Here is a 17,005-nt window from a genome sequence, read left to right as displayed (position 1 = left end):
TGGTGCCGACGGGTACGTTAAGGTTGTTTTCCTATGCGTTGGTGACCGTTTCCTCTGGATGCTTCTCTATGCCGTCGGAGTCTATGGCAGCAATGGCGACGCTGACCTCGCAAGCTACTACAAGGTGGCGGTTGTGTGGAATCTTGGGAGGTGTTGTCCCTTCTTCGTCTCCGTCGTCGCCGGCGGTAGATCTGGGAGGTTTGCCTACCAGCTCGCTAAGAAGTCGGGTTGGAATCTGTGTCCCACCTTCTACGGTGGTTCTGCTTCCCCTTGGGATTCGTCGTCGTCCGGTGTTGTGGGAGCTCTGGTGCCTGTGGCGTCAGATTCCTCAGTATCCGACGATGATCAGCCGGGTCGTTCATTGGTTACAAAGCAAGTCGGGTTCGACGTTCTACACAAGACGGCGAAAAAAATCTGCGATGCTTCGCCGGAGAGGAGGTCGGCTTCAAGCAGTGCGCTCCGACCGCCGGTGACGAGGAAGACCGGGAGCTTACAAGAATTTGGTTGTAATTTTCTTTCTGCTCATAAGTGTTCTTGTAACTTTTGTGTTGTAATCGTCAAATCTTTATATGAAATATAAACCCGGTTTCTCAAAAAAAAAGATTCTAGGGTTTCCCCTGCCTCACCAGTCACCAGTCACCACCGGCGACGTCGCACCGGCCTTACTTCCACCGACGTCTTCCCTCGCCGATAGGCCACGCAGCTCACTGCTTCCCGGCCCTCTAGCTCTACGCCAATGGCCCACGTGAAGTCCGATGGTGAGGAGAAGTGGTCCGACTCCGACCTGGACATGCCTTGGACACCGAGGTCGGCGATGCCCTCGATTGGCTTGACGCAGTCGAGGGCCCCGACGGCTCGGCCGGGGCCTCCAGTGCCGGCGCATTCTCGGCCTCCGGAGGTGGGGGCCCGGCGCGCCGGCCGAACGCTCATGGCGGAGTGCTCTCCCGCGCACTGGCCACTCCAGCCGCTCTCCAACCGTGCCACCCAGAAGCTGGCCTCGCACATTCGTGCTGCCACCTTGGAGGTCTGGAGCTTCAACTCAATTCGGAGTTTGTCGTGTTGTACTTGTGAATGAGAAAGCAGGTCATTTACATGTGAGAGGGCTAGAAGCCTAGAAGCTGCGTCTACTGAAATATCGTAGCGTGACATGATAACCTATCAGTTCCTAGTTTAGATTCGATACATGTATCATTTTGGAGCATGTGCATGTCTAATATAATATGGTTATAGTTTCGCAAAAAAAAAAAGAACATTGTTCTAGGAAACATAATAGAGCACTTGATGTTATGGGAGGGTGCATTGCAGTGTTGCTGTAGTCCGTGTTGAATGTTTCACGTGATGTGTTTGGAATGATTCAGGAAGTGGGAAGGCAGGATGAACGTGGGGATGTCAAATTCAGTCACCACTGCAATCAGGGATAGCATAAGAGACACAGCAATTAGGAAGATACGGAACACAGAGAAGGCTGATCGTGCTACAGTGGGAACAGGTTTGTAAATGTTTCTCGTTTGGGTAATGTTTGTTTTGTCCTGTGCCTCTCCGAATTTAAGTTGTTCCACTTGCACTTGCATAATCCGGCTGTATCATTTATCTATACTCAACCTAGCTCGTTTTCATGTTAAGTTGGTACTGCATGGTTCCTGTTGGCGCAGAACTACGGCCAACATACGAAAACGCTTGAACGCACAGCGAGCGACGGCATAATGCAGCGCCGATGCTCAGACTGTTTGTCGCCGGGCAGGCCGGCGCCGAGACCAACGAACGTCGCCCGGGAAGGACCCGTCGGGGCAGGCGCACGCAGGGTTGCTCTAGGGTCGGCAGGCCACTTAGAACGCCCTCAATCGACGTAGAGACGAAGGAGTAACAGCAGATAGTAGATGAAAAAAAGTTAGGGCAAAAAAAAGTAAAAAGATAAAAGTTGTATTGATTTGATCGATTCGATATCCTAATCGGCCGTGACCCTTTATATTTATAGGGTGGGGTGGACTTATCCCGCAAGAAATCCTATTACAAGATCTAAATCTATTAAAATTCCTATTTGTACTCGGACTCCACTTGGACCGGTCAGACCGGTCGACCCTACCGGTCAGACCGGTCGGCTGCTGCCGGACCGACTACAGCGTCTGACCGGTCAGACCGCTAGGGCGTACCGGTCAGACCGGTCCGTATTGTTTAATGCCAATTTTGGTCGTCAACATATGCCCCCTTGTTCTTTGGCAAAATTTGCGTGCCAAAGAACACTCTTTTGGACCAAAATTGTCTAAGGGCGATGAATACATCGACCATTTTTTTGTGCTAAGGGCGATAATAATTTATCGGCCATATCTTGCTTTTTCTTCAACCTGACGACAAAACAACTTGCTTGGGCCTCCATATCGGCTTCATAGTCGCCGACTTTGCTGGTACAACCTTCGCTTGCTGTTCCATGGACTCTTTCTTGCGCATCCTTTGCAACCTCTTCTTTTGAGTGTGAGACAAACCTGAGGGACACCACCTCGGTTGTAGATATTTTGAATCTTGTTTTATATTCTTCTCACACTCCTTGCTGCAATCAATGTCTCTTTTGACCAGATTATCATTAATCGATCTTTGCGAAGCAAAACTTAGATATATAGAAGGATAATGAATATAATATGACTGTATGTGCATCCTACTATAATCCAAAGGCATATAACAAGGATACCAACAATACCAAGGAGCAATCGGCCCATTAAATAAATTACCTTCGCTCAAACTCAATTGCACTTGAGACGATGATGGCTTTGTATCCTTAACCTTATCTAGCCGTCCCTTCTGCTTCTGGACGACTCCTTTCTTCTCATATTTGGCCAAGAGTTTTTTAAAACTCGGCCTTTCTTTTTCCTTATTATTTCTGGAATTCTTTCCAGAACTCCCAGAGTGACCGGTCAGACCGGTTTCCTGACTAGTCAGACCAGTCTGAGCAGATCTGGCGCCCTTTTTCTGTTCTTGCCCCCCGAGCGTTAAATCCTTCAATAAATCTTCAGGAATCTTCTTTGCTGGAGCTTCCTGGTGTGATTTCGAGGGCTCAAATCTCTCTTCACCGATAATTACATTTTTCCCTCTTGTTGACTCGGCTTGATTCGGCCAAATTAACACTTTGGGATTACTCAAGCACATATGTATGTGCAGGAAAAGGATTCTGATCCACTTTCATTTGCGGAACAATTATTCGGCCTTCATTAACAGTCGATTGAATCTGTCTCCGAAGCACATTACAATCATTAGTTGCATGAGAAAACGTATTATGAAATTTGCAATAAACTCGCCGCTTTAATTCTTCAAGCGGCAGTATGACATGCGACATCTTGATGTATCCATTCTTATACAATTCATCAAATATTCTCTCGCATTTGGATATATCAAAAGTAAATCTTTCCTGCCGATCTTTGTGAATCGGCTTAAAAGAACCGCACACGCAAGGTTTATCATTGAAGGGCCAAACAAATTCAGCGGTATAAACATCTTTACCTTCATCGTCCGAACAATTGGAATCACACCCAAGCACATAAACAGGACGATTAGATTTTTCGTTGGACTTTTGAGAATCTCTAACTTCTTTAGCTCGGTTTCAGTAGCCAGATCTTTTTGTAGTACTTGACTAACATCTAGAAATTCTTGTCCCTCTAGCTTTGCTTTATGAAAATCAAGTAAACCAGTAAAAGCTAGATCAACCAAATCTCTATCAGAAATTGTCAAACTAAAGCATCGGTTTCTAGTATCTCTAAATCTTCTAATATACTCAGAAACATCTTCATGTATTTTTTGTTTAACCGATGAAAGATGTGACAATCTCAATTCAGTTTCACTAGTAAAGAAATAATCATGGAATTTCTGCTCTAGATCAGCAAAAGTAAAAACTGAATTGGGTGGCAATGAAATAAACCAAGTAAATGCAGCACCTGATAGAGATAAAGGAAATAATTTCAATTTGTAAATATCATTAGTGCTAGCTTCACCACATTGTATAATAAATTGACCAATATGCTCCAATATAGTTCTACTATCATCACCAATGAATTTAACAAATTCTGGAATTTTAAACCCTTGAGGATATGCAACATAATCGTAATTCTCATGGTATGGTCTTTGATAAGATCGGCATTTGACTTCAGGCTCTATACCAAAAATTTGCCGAAAAATCTTAATCACCTCCTCTTTAATACTACCTGATCCAACATCATCGGCGTTAAGCCGATTAGTGATCGGTGTATTATTAGGTTGAGCAAAATTCGGCGGTGTAGAATGTCGCAACGAACTTGATGCCCCATATGGCACATTGACGTTAGGTGATGTATAATAATTAATTCGGCTTCGCTGATTAGCCGAACTAGTCACAATAGCATTATTAGTTGGAATTGCCGAACCATACATTGTCTTATCGGTATTAGATGTAGATGCATCATTACCGATAGATTTCATACCAAGATGTATTTCAATTCGGCTAAAGCGATCGTCAAACATATCATGTATATTTTGGCCAATAAATTCCAACTTATTATTCACATGAGAAGAAACAACATCATCTATAGCATTAGCTATTTCGGAATTAAGGATAGGCTGTTCGTTCTCATCGAATTTTACCTCAAACTGTGAAGCGTCGAAGGCGTCATTCGTCGTGACCTTCCCTTGCCGGTCGATGGAGAAGTGCGAGATGTACTGGTGTGACAGAACCGCCCAAATTAAATCGGATTAAGTGTGCTAACTATCATCTTAATGGTTACTCAAGTTACTGTGCACTTAAAACGGTGTAATCCGGACATCTGTCGGTTTAAGGATCAAAAAACACTGGAAGTCTCGCACGAAGACGAGCACAGATGATTATAAGCAGATAAAAGTTCTCAAGGTTAATTTACAAAGCGGGGTTTTACAAACAAGTTTACGTAAAATATCAGAGTTCAAAATGCAGCGGGAACTAAATAGAAGTTGAGTTTAGAAAAAAAAAACAATTACTACGATAACGTGAGGACGTCACATCGAGCCCACCGATGTAAATCCTGGTTAGCTCCAGCCAGCTGCAGTTACCTGAAAACAGGGTGACAACAAACCCTGAGTATACTAATACTCAGCAAGGCTTACACGACTATGGGTATACTTAGCCCACTATCTAGACATGCACAGCTTTTTGGATCTGGAGTTTGTTTTGCTGAAAGGCTACTACTAATGAATCCTTACTTTCAATATTTTAGCTCAAATTAAGTTTATCAAGTACCAACTAGATTTGCCTGACATCTAGAGCAAGCATGGTTGATCACATCAATCTTTACAGAGTATCATCATCATACCATCATCATTCCATTCTTATTCCAATTTTTTTTACTACGATGTGACAAAGAGATCAAGGCTCTCATAACCGCGAGTCACGGCGAATCGATCCGATTTAACCTTGCAAGGTGAACCTAAACAACACGACACGTATATGCCCTGTCGGGCTATACACACCAACCCTTCACATATGCACACCGAATAGTCGAACTGCCCTGCGACCCGGGACTGCTAGCCCCACCGATACCAACGAAGGGTCAGCCATGAGTTTCTATACTAGCTCCACTGGTGAAGACAGTATCAAGTCCGCCTACCGGTGCGCATATGGTACTGAGCTTACCGGTTTCGACTACCTCCTACTTCTGGTATGTGGTTAGTACTGTTCAATCCTCGATCAACACTGCCAACAACGGTACGGTCCTCAATCGACACAGGCGGAGGCTTACTTTCCATCCATTCCATATCCATAACTAATTCATCTCCGCCCGGTCTCCAGTTTTCCTTTCTTTTCTCAATGATTCCTTCTTCAGTAACTTTTCCATAAGTAACAAGACCTATATCTCGCGAGTGACAGGAATCACTCGACTTCTACCGGGTCCCTAATTAGCAAAGCATTTCTAACGGTGCCTGTATACTAGTAGAGACTCATAGGTACTTAGGGAGAAACATGCATACTAGGGTTTCATTCAACTCCTAGAAAACTTAATGCACAATACTTAAACAATAACATTGAATACTAAAAATAGAGGTGATGCTCCGGGGCTTGCCTGGGATTAACATTAAATTAGTTAGTGTTGGTTAGATGATATTCGCTTGGCGGACATTTTCCTTTGGGTAATGCACATCGGGTCCATCCATCCATCTTCTGGGTGCGTCCACCGTTACACCACCTTCTGGCTCGGCTGCTACGGCTCCGAGATCGTATCAGCAACCAACTCGTAGACGGCTTCGCTCGCAGTGTCTACACGTATGAAAGGATGCCATGCTAGAGTCAGAACCACAGTAATGCATGGATGCTCATGATGCGACGCATTTCAATACAAAGCAATTGAAAGAACCGACAGAGCTGACATGCATCAACTGAGTAACCACCACAAAGAAAGTAACAACTAACGATTTGAGTACTTAGGTGCGGTTTCGAAATTCAACTCGTTTTAGCCTGAAGTGTTTCCTTCAAAACAATAGCTACTAAACTACTTAGGACGACTAATCGCCCAACTAGAGCACAAGGAAAACATAAAACTACGGACTAAGAATTTACTAACCACAAGAACCGGGGATAAAAACCAAAACTAAGAATTAAATAAAGATCAACACTTAACACGCCACAAGGATCTAGCAGCATAACTTTTCTATCATGAAAATCTACTGAGGAGGAGTGCATAGATAAAATACCAACATTTATTGATATAGAAAAGTATTTACTTTAACTCTAGGAAAGAAAATCAAACAACAATATATCCACAAACATGCACATAGGCCATGCACCGAATTTTTTTTCAGTTGACTACACATGCAAAGAGTAATCTACTGAATAAATTTCATAATTTTTAGAGCAACGGAACAACCTGGATTAATTAAACTAGCTTACACAACCCTAATATTTAGCAGGGGCAAAAGTGACATTTCCCAAGTACAAGTATTTTTCTTCTTAAGATCTCGATTTTATAAACTTAACAAAATTTATTTGGCATTTTTCGCATTTTTCTGTGAATTTCTATGCAATTATGAAATTTTCAGCCGAATAAAGAAATAAACACATAAAAGATAAAAGGGGAGGGGGCTGACAACCGGGCCCCACCCGTCAGGGAGCCCGGCCCAGCTCCCGTTCCCCCCCCCCCCTCCTCTGTTCTGCCCGCACGGGCGGCCGGCGCGCGGCCAGGCAGCCGCGGCGGTGGCGGCGCGTCCACGGCGGCGCGGGGCAAATCGGCGACGGTAGCCACGGAATCGAGCGGTAGAGATGTCGGGGAGGGTGATTAGGGCGTGGCCGAGCTCACCGTGGCTCGATTTGAGCGGAGGACGGCCGGAGGTGGGAGCTCGGCGCAGAGGGGCGGAGCTCGACGGAGACGACGATGGTGGCGGCGGTCTGGACGCCGATTTGGCCGGGGAGCGGCTTGAACGGCCACGGGATGGAGCGGAGGAGGCACGGGGCAAGGTGGAACGGCTTGGGGTGCAGGGAGCAAGGCACGGCGGTGATGGATGGCCGGAATCGGCACCGGCGCGGCGAGTGGCGGGGCTAGGGTTGCTCGACTCTGTGCTGCGCGAGGGAGGAGAAAGGGAGGAGAAAACGGACACGGCTCCGGGAGAGGGGATAAGGACGGGTGCGCGAGCGCGGCAGGCGAGGTTCCCCGACGTCCGACGTGTGGCGATGCGGACGTCGAGAAGCGGCGACAGCTTCGGCGGCGTGTCGAGCAGCGAAGGAGGAGGTGGAGTGAGGGCGATTTTGTAAATAGCTCGAAGTTTCAAATTCCAGTTTGTAAATTCAGTTTTTCTCCTTGTTCTTGGCCTCAAATGAAAAACTTTTGAATACGAAAGTTGTTCAAACTTTTGAGATCTTCAACTTTTGTTTCTGGCACTTTTTCATTTGAACAAAGGTTTGAAAGATAAAATTTAAAACTTGGGTGCATTTGAAAATGTCCTATTCAAAGCAAAATTAAAGATTTTCTTTAAATTTCGTGCTGAAACTTGAATTTTGGCCAAAATGAAAATTGTAGAGGAAGAACAGTTCTGCAACATTGATGTTGGACAAAAGTTGGTTTAGAACTCGGATTAGGGATAAAAACAAGAACGAACGTAGCTAAGTCGAAATTTACTATGCGAACTCGAGTAGCGCTAAAGACGATGATTAGCCTCAATTAGCGATTAAGCACAATGTTAGTGTCAAAATTAACACCGGGGTGTTACAACTGGTTCATGGCTTCTTCTTCCAGCTTCTTGATCTCTTTCTCCTTCTCTTCTCTAATTTTCTGGATCTCCTTCTCCTTATCTTCTCTGATCTTCTTCTGGACGCCATCAAGAATCTTTTGATGTTCGACCGAAAGTTATTGAACATTCAGCCTCCGGATATTGGCAAAATCAACCTCATCAGGTTTAGGAATACCGGCCATGGCAACCGATTTATTTCTTCTTTTCCCCAGCGGAGTCGCCAAAAATATGTTGACGCAGAACTAGGGCCAACACACGAAAACGCTTGAACGCGCAGCGAGCGACGGCACGATGCAGCGCCGATGCTCAGACCTGTCAGACCGGTTTTCGCCGGGCAGGCCGGCGGCGAGACCAACGAATATCGCCCGGGAAGAACCCGTCGGGGCAGGCGCACGCAGGGTTGCTCTAGGGTCGGTAGGCCACCTAGAACGCCCTCAATCGACGTAGAGACGAAGGAGGAACAACAGATAGTAGATGGGAAAAAGCTAGGGCAAAAAGAAAGTAAAAAGATAAAAGTTGTATTGATTTGATCGATTCAATACCCTAATCGGCCGTGACCCTTTATATTTATAGGGTGGGGTGGACTTATTCCGCAAGAAATCCTATTACAAGATCTAAATATATTAAAATCCCTAGTTGTACTCGGATTCCACTGGGACCGGTCAGACCGGTCGACCCTACCGGTCAGACCGGTCGGCTGCTGCCGGACCGACTACAGCGTCTGACCGGTCAGACCGCTAGGGCGTACCGGTCAGACCGGTCTGTATTGTCTAATGCCAATTTTGGTCGTCAACAGTTCCTTTATCACTTATACATCTATGCTAGAAATTGAAATTTATTATACCAGTATGTTGTTTCTTGTTTCCCTTGGACGTACGCTATACAAAATAATAATTTGTATCAGCACATCTGAACTCATGTACTACCTTCCATGGCAACATTCTGAAAATCTGCTCCATTTAAGATTATGTACGTGTCTCAGATGGCACTAAGAGTCAAAAGAATCGTACAGAAAGGCGAAGTTTGACAAATTTCTCTAGCTGGAGTGATCTTTATTTATTCACTGTTGTATAGTTACGATCAAATCTAACTTTTTACTATTTGTTGCCTGCTATACACGTGCAACCGGGATGCAGAATTTTATTTCTCTTATAGAATTATTAAGTGTGGCCTTCTTGATGCTTGGTTATGTCTAATGAAGAATATTGTGCTGAAATAATTTTCTGAAACACTAAATGTTTTTTGTTTATGTTCAGGCTATTGACCCAAGAACACACATGGTTTTATTCAAGATGTTAAACCGTGGTACTTTTAGTAACATAAATGGCTGCATTTCTACAGAGAAAGAGGTAACTTAAGATACAGTGCATACTATTGCAACAATGTCTTTTATTTGCTTACCTATAGAAACATTATTGTGAGAATCTCATCTCAATATACGATTCTTGCACCAAAAGAGGCCTATCCAGCGTGGCCACGTCACGGTCAATTCCCGGCCGTTGGATCGGCCGGATGGACGGCTTATACCGTTTGAATCTCAATCATTTTGCACAAAAGCCCTCCATCTTTACTGAAATCAATACGCAGTCCCCTCCTCCTCTTCCTATTTCTCCTCCACAACATTGCCGCTGGTGCCCCCGCCCGCCGGCGCCGACGGGGCGGACCCCTGCGCGGGCCGCCGGATCCACATCCCGCACCTGCTTCCTCGCTTCAACACCGATTCCTCCGCCACTGCGGGTTCGACTTCTTGTTCCTGACGGGGAAGCCTCGGGGAAATCTATGCCAGAAGAGAATCGGAAGAGATTTCCCGCCTGCCCACTCCGGCGGCCGCCTGCGCCGGGATTTGTCCGGCCGTGCGCATTCCTGGCCCGCAACGAGCAGCTCCGGCAGAAGCAAGGGGTGTGGGCGAGCTCCTCCGGCCGACGGCGCTGCGCCCCTCCGCCTGGCCGCGCCCTCCGCCTCACCGTTTTCGGCGTCCGCCTGCGCCGCACGGCTCCGTACGGCCGCCCGCATGCCAGACCTGCAAAGAGCAGATCCAACAGGCGCAGGGTGTGGGCTGGCTCCGCCGGCCGACTGCGCCGATCCCCTCCGTCTGCTGACTGACTGCAGATGCTTGCGTATTTCATTCAGGTATCTCTTTGAACCTATGCTTGCGTACTGTAGTCATGAGCTTATCCAGACACTATTTTAGCATCAGTTGTCAGCTTCCTCCTCACTGCAAAACCATAAAATTTTCCATTGATGTTAATCGGTGAGAAACTATCTTGGAATTTGATTTGCGTTGGTCAAGATATCGGGGAATGGTGCTTGACCACACGCTGGTCCAACTGGCTCAGTTATGTCTGTGTTCTTTATCTTGCTTATGACTAAGAAGGGAAATGCTCATTGCGTTACCACAAGTGTATTCATGCTCAAGATATCAGACATGGCAGTCTCTAAATGCTTGGCAGTATGAACAGACACAGTTTTTTTATGGTTGGCGACTGATGTAACATCACGAATGCTCTCTGTATGGTACCGGGTTTTCAAACTTGTGATGAGGATCACCTTAGTAGCTTAACTTTTCCTTTTCTCATTATATTTTGACACAGTCATTCCTCAGTCGGAAGCTCTGAATCTACTTATCATTTCAGAAACTAGAATTGAAATAAAGAATTAGCAATGGCTGTGGATTGAAAAAAATGAATTGTCATTAACATTCTGTACCAGCAAAAAAGAACCAGTTTACCAGTTTGTGCATAAACATGAAACATCACGTATAAATTAGGAGATTGTGCAACATCATATGAGCCTGCTAATATTTTGAATTTAGAACTAAATTTAAGCTACGAATCTATTTGACTTCTGCCATTCAGTGTATTCATAGCATGGCTAAAAAAACATGCACTAGCTTCATAAGTTTTGCTGGTAAAATTAGCTCTCTTTGCTGGAAGTGTGCCGTGGATATGTTGAACTAATCTTCAGTCAAGGTTTGTAACATTTTCTTGATTTTTCATAAAAAGTTCAACTGCATCTGAAACATCAATGACTGACTGCCGTCTCAATTTTTGACACTTCCAGAGTACTTGGCTAATGCAACAATGTAATAATTCATGTGTTCTTTTTCCCCATATTTGGTACAGCCAGGCTGTATTATCCTTATGACTTGACTTTACCTCTATTAATCATATTGAAAGACCAAACAATATACCTTATCATCAATGCATTTAGTTACATTCTCATTTCACTTTCACGTTACTTACATATAAACCTGAAGTACTTAGATATGGAGTTTTGCTCGGTATTCTGATAGGTTGATCAGCAAAATATTTGAGAGCAATCAAATTACTAACTTATCCCTTTCTATACATTGAAAGGATGCCAGTGCAGATAACTTATCCACCTACATTGTTGTTTATACTACTGTCTGAATTCAACAGATAATAACAATCTGCAGTAACCAAATTACAAACACCAAGCCACGCTTAGGGATATGCAGATTGAACTGATGGTACCCTTGAGGAAGAGTGCGTTGATTTGGCCAGCGCCTCAAACAGATGGTGATGGCCGAGACCAGCGAGGCTGCTGCAACGGTGGTTTTGGGCAGGCACCATTGCCTCCAGGATGAGATGGTTGGTGGCAAAGAGGAGAATCCACGGCCAGGCTACAATACAGTCAGTAGTTCCACCAAGGTGAGTGCTGATGGGTCTGCTGGTGGCTTCTTGGTTGTCAATTTTGTGGCTCAATTTGTTGGATAGGAGCTTGCACCTCCATAGCTTAGTGGTTACTTCTGAACATAGGTAATCAATGGTGATGAGGTAAATCTGAAGCTCATAGTGCATTGATTTTGTGAACCGTAGCTACTGTCAAAGTTTCTAAAGAATTGCTTGTGTCAAATTGAGATAGCTCTTTGAATTATTGTTGGGTTTTTGCAGTTATATATTTTTTTCATTTTTTGTTAGCAGCTGATTACCATTATCAAATAGAATGGGTCATTATCAAATAGAATTGAGTTAATACACATATTCAGTAATTCAATTATCTAGCTGCTTTGACCCTTTCCTCACTTGACCCTTTGTGTTTGTTTTTCAATGCTTAGGTGGCCACCATAAGCAGGAGATATTAGTGGACTTGACCACAGTGATACTAAGATCATTCAATATTCTTTGAATTATTAGTTGTTCCGAAATGAAATGTTCGCTCAATCTGGACTAATTTGTTTAAGTTCGGTATGGTGAGATTCCAAAAGCTATTTTTAGATGTACTCCAGGTATGATACATCTACATTTTTCTATTAGATAAAAATAAATATACATTGAATGATGTTCAATTATACAAAAGATAACATCAACCTTCTCAGCAGTATATGTGTATGTTGTTATCACTTCAAGGCTAATTTTGCATACCTCATAATCTAATCCTTTCAATGAAGGGATCATCCTGCTGAATAAAGCCAAGTGGTACAACCCTTATTTTCTAGGCCCAAAATATACGATAATTATTATATGCATGAACTAAAGTCTGCATGAACTACAAATCTGCGATGCGAAGCTGCTCGCATTTGAGGTCTCTAGCAGACCGACTACACCTCTACAGAGCTTCATGCAATCATGCTGGACGACGCTTACAACAACAAAGGTATGTCTCTAGACATCCTCAACATGCTCGGTGAATTTTAGCAAGTTATATTTGTGAGATTATTCTTCTACTAATTCTTATCTTAATAAGTATATTCTCTGGTGCAAATCGTCTTTAATAACCAACCTATTGCTGGATACTGGAATTTTATCTATGCCAATAGTACTGAACGAAGCTGTCTATCTATCATTATATGTTGCTTCAGAAGATATGTTATCTGAATAAAAGCATAAAGACACAGCAGCAACTTCCTGCCAAATTTGAAACAATATTATTTCGAACATTCACTATACATAGAACTGTAGAACAGAAACAATATCATAGGCCTGTAGATGAAACTAGACAAAAAGTACACTACAGCATCTCTGGTCATATCCTACACTATTCTTAAGATAATTTATTAAAGATTAAAGAAGATCAACACATCAGTGCTAATCATCAAAGGTATGGTTACCACAAGAGAAACCCCCAAGCCTTTATAGTTATAAGGACCATGTGTAAGTTGAAATTTAACTCTTGTGGTTTGAACAAAGTTACACATTCACTATATCGCAAAAAAAAAATTGAGATCTGCATCGTCCAATGAAGTATATCAATTAACTATGTTATACAAAGTCTGGCGCTGCCAAGGAAGAATTTTAATGCTATTTCCTTTGCACAAGACCCTTACGGCTACATGTTTGAACTCATTCAGAGTGCATTTTCTTTCCTTTTGTAGGGGTTGGGTAATTCCAAAGGATAGAGTTTCTTAGTATCTTCAGAGAAGCAAGCTCTTTGGATTAAGTTCCTCAGGAAGAAGGATGTACCTGATTACCTTTGTATATGCAGTTTATGAGACACGAATAATGTTGTTACATTCATACAGAAATGCCATGCAACTTTTATTCAATTATTCGAGAAAGATTTATGCGTATCATCTTTTGTTTGCATGGCATATCATAGAGGAATATATAAAGGAAACCAAGTAAGAAAATGTGAAATTTCTCTGCTGACAAAGTGCCCCCATATTAGCATCTAATTCTCTCATTCTACAAGAAATTACTGCCTGCAAAGCCAGCTTAAGAGATACAGCATAAGCTTAAGGGGCGGCTAGGTAGCTGCTGCTCTGCCTCGGCTCCCTAGACCGGGATTTTGAGATCACAGCTGCCAACTTAGCAATGCTTCTACTCTTACTGTCCTACCTCATTTTATTTTAAATGTAAAAATTATTTCTTCCCTATCATTGTTGCTCTTTTCATCATTATTCTGAATTGCTATTTTTATTGGCATCTTCTATCTACTATTACTCTTTTCATTAATTCAGACAGTGACATCAATATTCAATAGGCTGGCCCACTCCAAGGAGGACGCGGCAAGGCCGCGTCAGTGTTTCTAGTAATCAATGGAATATGAATGCACCTTGACCCGCTACTGCTAGTTACCTCTTTCTACTGGGAAAGAGGTACCTTAAGACATAGTCTTCTATTTGCTTGCTTAGAAACATTATGCAAAAAATCAATGAAATTTTCATGTTTAATAGAAGATGAAGAATGCATCTCAACCTGCTAGTTGCAGATCTCTGTTTCCCTGATTCCTGGTTGAGTATTATTATTATTATTACATATTAGCATAAACAACATTAACCTTGTCAATGTGCAGGGAATTCCTAGACAGCCTTACCCAGACCTCCAGGCCACAAGGGAATTTGAGCTAAATGCTAGTTAAATACCTCAAAGGAGTAACAATCTGAACCATTAAAGTATTGATCCATCTTACCATATTGATCATAATATTGGTCTTGAATATTGCTTGTTATTTGGGAATGATGATGTTATTGTGGACAATATTGTGCTTTGATATGTTCCATTACTTACATATCAAGTAGAGCACACAAATTAAAATACATGAGGTAGTTATTCTTGTTTTTATGGCCATTGAGCCCACCACAATTTGCTTGGGACAAAGGCTTCTTTGTCGTTGTTTGTGTAAAATGTAAGTTTTGTGTGGATTATAGTTTGAACCTAATTATAATGAGATTGTAAATTTTTACTAGTTGTCATGCAAAATCTTTGAGAAAACCTTGGCAGCATGCTATTAGCTATCTCCTTGTGTTCCGTTGCTGATGTGTATTACTGTTAAATATTTTCTAAGCATTGTCTTATACTAAATTGGGGTGAAAAGAATCACGAGTCAATACAGACAGAATTTCTCATTATTATATTTCAGTGTATGTGTATTATTTTCAGCTTCCCCGTATTACTCACGACACCTTTTTTTAGATAGTTACAATAATGCGAACTCTTTACCAAAAGTGCAAACAAGTCCATGCCGATTTGAGTGAGTACAACATTCTTTATTTCGAGGTAATTAAACACTTATTATATTTTTTTTCAATCATCATTTTAATGTCAACAGATCCGTATCTCCATACTCCTTTTTGCCTATTGTTCAGAGCCACTAGTATATTATTGATGTTTCACAATCTGTTGATCTTGATCATCCTTCAGCATTGGACTTTTTGAAGAAAGATTGCCGGCACATTTATGTAAGTGGTAGTTAAATTGATCACCGCATGTATACTCGTATGTTGCTGTGATTGACATGTTCAACATTGCGCGCGGTGATTTCTTTAAAACATGAGGTGTTGCGGTCATGCCAGTAATGGATTTATTTAATTTTGTTGTTAACCAAAATATTTCTGATGAAGATGTTGATGCTTACCTCGAAAAGGTATCTTGTATGTTTGAGTATAAGACAATACATGTCAATCTTTCATAATAACCATCACTTTTTGAAGTTCCCGTGCTGCATGATTTGACAGAAATCTAATTGTTTAACATTATTGTTTTCAATCACAGATTCATCAAAAGATTTTGGAGAATGGAGGTATAGTTCCAAACGATTATGAAATCACTCCCACAGTCATGGTGCAGGCAAGCAGCTATGCCATGAATTTTGCTGCAATTATTAACATCTCAAGTAGCAGATCCTTCCGATAAAGCACAATCGCACTATGTGGTGGCACATAATGTGATCTCTTTCAGATGTCGCACAATAGTTTGCAGCTATCTTATTTCTTCCTTCTAATGTTTCTACTAATGTACAACTAATGCACTTGATTTCTTTGCATAGACGTTGGATTACGTGAAGCAATGTGAGGCAGATATTGTCAACATGTCAATGATGCAGCGTTCATCCTCTGGTTACGAGCCACCAGCATATAAGTTTTATGGTCAGCCACTATTAGGATTTGTGCGGACTAAAAACATGGACAATGAAAAGCATCAAGATCAATTACCACAAAATACAACGGAAGCAACCTTGGATCTGCAAAACTACTGCTCATTGGAGGGCAACACGGAAGTGGGAGAAGATGATAGTGAATTCGTCTCCACTTATGATGAAGATGGTTCATGGCATGAGGCTGATCCCAAACTGGGACCTGATGAAAGAGATGGTTCATGGCATCAGACTCATCTCAAGCTAGGACCTGAGGAAAGAAAAGCTGCTAGGAAGGAACACAAAAAGAAAGTGAAGGAAGAGAAGAGGGAAGCTCGCAAGACCAAGAAATCGCAGGCTAAGAAAAAGAGGAGGAAGAAAATGGCGAAAGCATAGTGCAAGCGGTCGCGAATCTTTGGGTAGTCAGTATTAGTTCACGTTGAATCTAATTGACAGATAGCCAGAGGGAGTGATGTCACAAGTTTTCACATTGTTGCAAATTTTTCTCGATCGTTTCTAATGCATTAGTCGGAAACCTACCAATGTGTAGGAGTAATATCCTCGATTTGAAGCTCTATCTATATCACGAATGAAACTGCTAGTCATCCAAGTCTTGACGGAGTGCAAATGGGGTTTCTGCTTTTATGCCACTGGATTCTTTGTCCTGTGCAACTTGCCCCTTCGTTCCAAATGTTCTGATTTTTTTGATCGACTCTAAAGCGGACATAAGAGCATTCCGTATGAAAACATCATAACCAAGATTTGAATAGCATATATACGAATCTTTTTGAGTCTTCAGATTTTCAGAATTACTAGATTCCAGAACGCACTACACCCTTCATTTTTGAGGTTTGAATACTTCCAACCGACAACCCACCAAAAGAATTATAGATCCAAAATTTGAGTACCGTGCTATCAATTTCTTACCGCCTTTGTTTTGCATAAAAGAATAATTGGATCCAAGATTCAATCGTTCTGTTCG

General features: G+C 42.5%; 1 pseudogene across 1 annotated transcript; it reads left to right on the top strand.

Moving 5' to 3' along the window:
• Positions 1–9,777: 9,777 nt before the first annotated feature.
• Positions 9,778–16,633, top strand: LOC120680228 (annotated as a pseudogene). The gene is made up of 8 exons (XR_005677544.1): positions 9,778–11,879; positions 12,287–12,825; positions 13,544–14,266; positions 15,088–15,167; positions 15,257–15,347; positions 15,425–15,534; positions 15,663–15,737; positions 15,937–16,633. The product of XR_005677544.1 is annotated as a serine/threonine-protein kinase rio1-like (transcript).
• Positions 16,634–17,005: the final 372 nt, after the last annotated feature.

Source organism: Panicum virgatum, chromosome 6N, assembly GCF_016808335.1.
Source record: "Panicum virgatum strain AP13 chromosome 6N, P.virgatum_v5, whole genome shotgun sequence".
Taxonomy (NCBI): domain Eukaryota; kingdom Viridiplantae; phylum Streptophyta; class Magnoliopsida; order Poales; family Poaceae; genus Panicum; species Panicum virgatum.
Note: the sequence above shows the minus strand (reverse complement) of the source record. Positions and strands in the feature narration are given on the sequence as shown.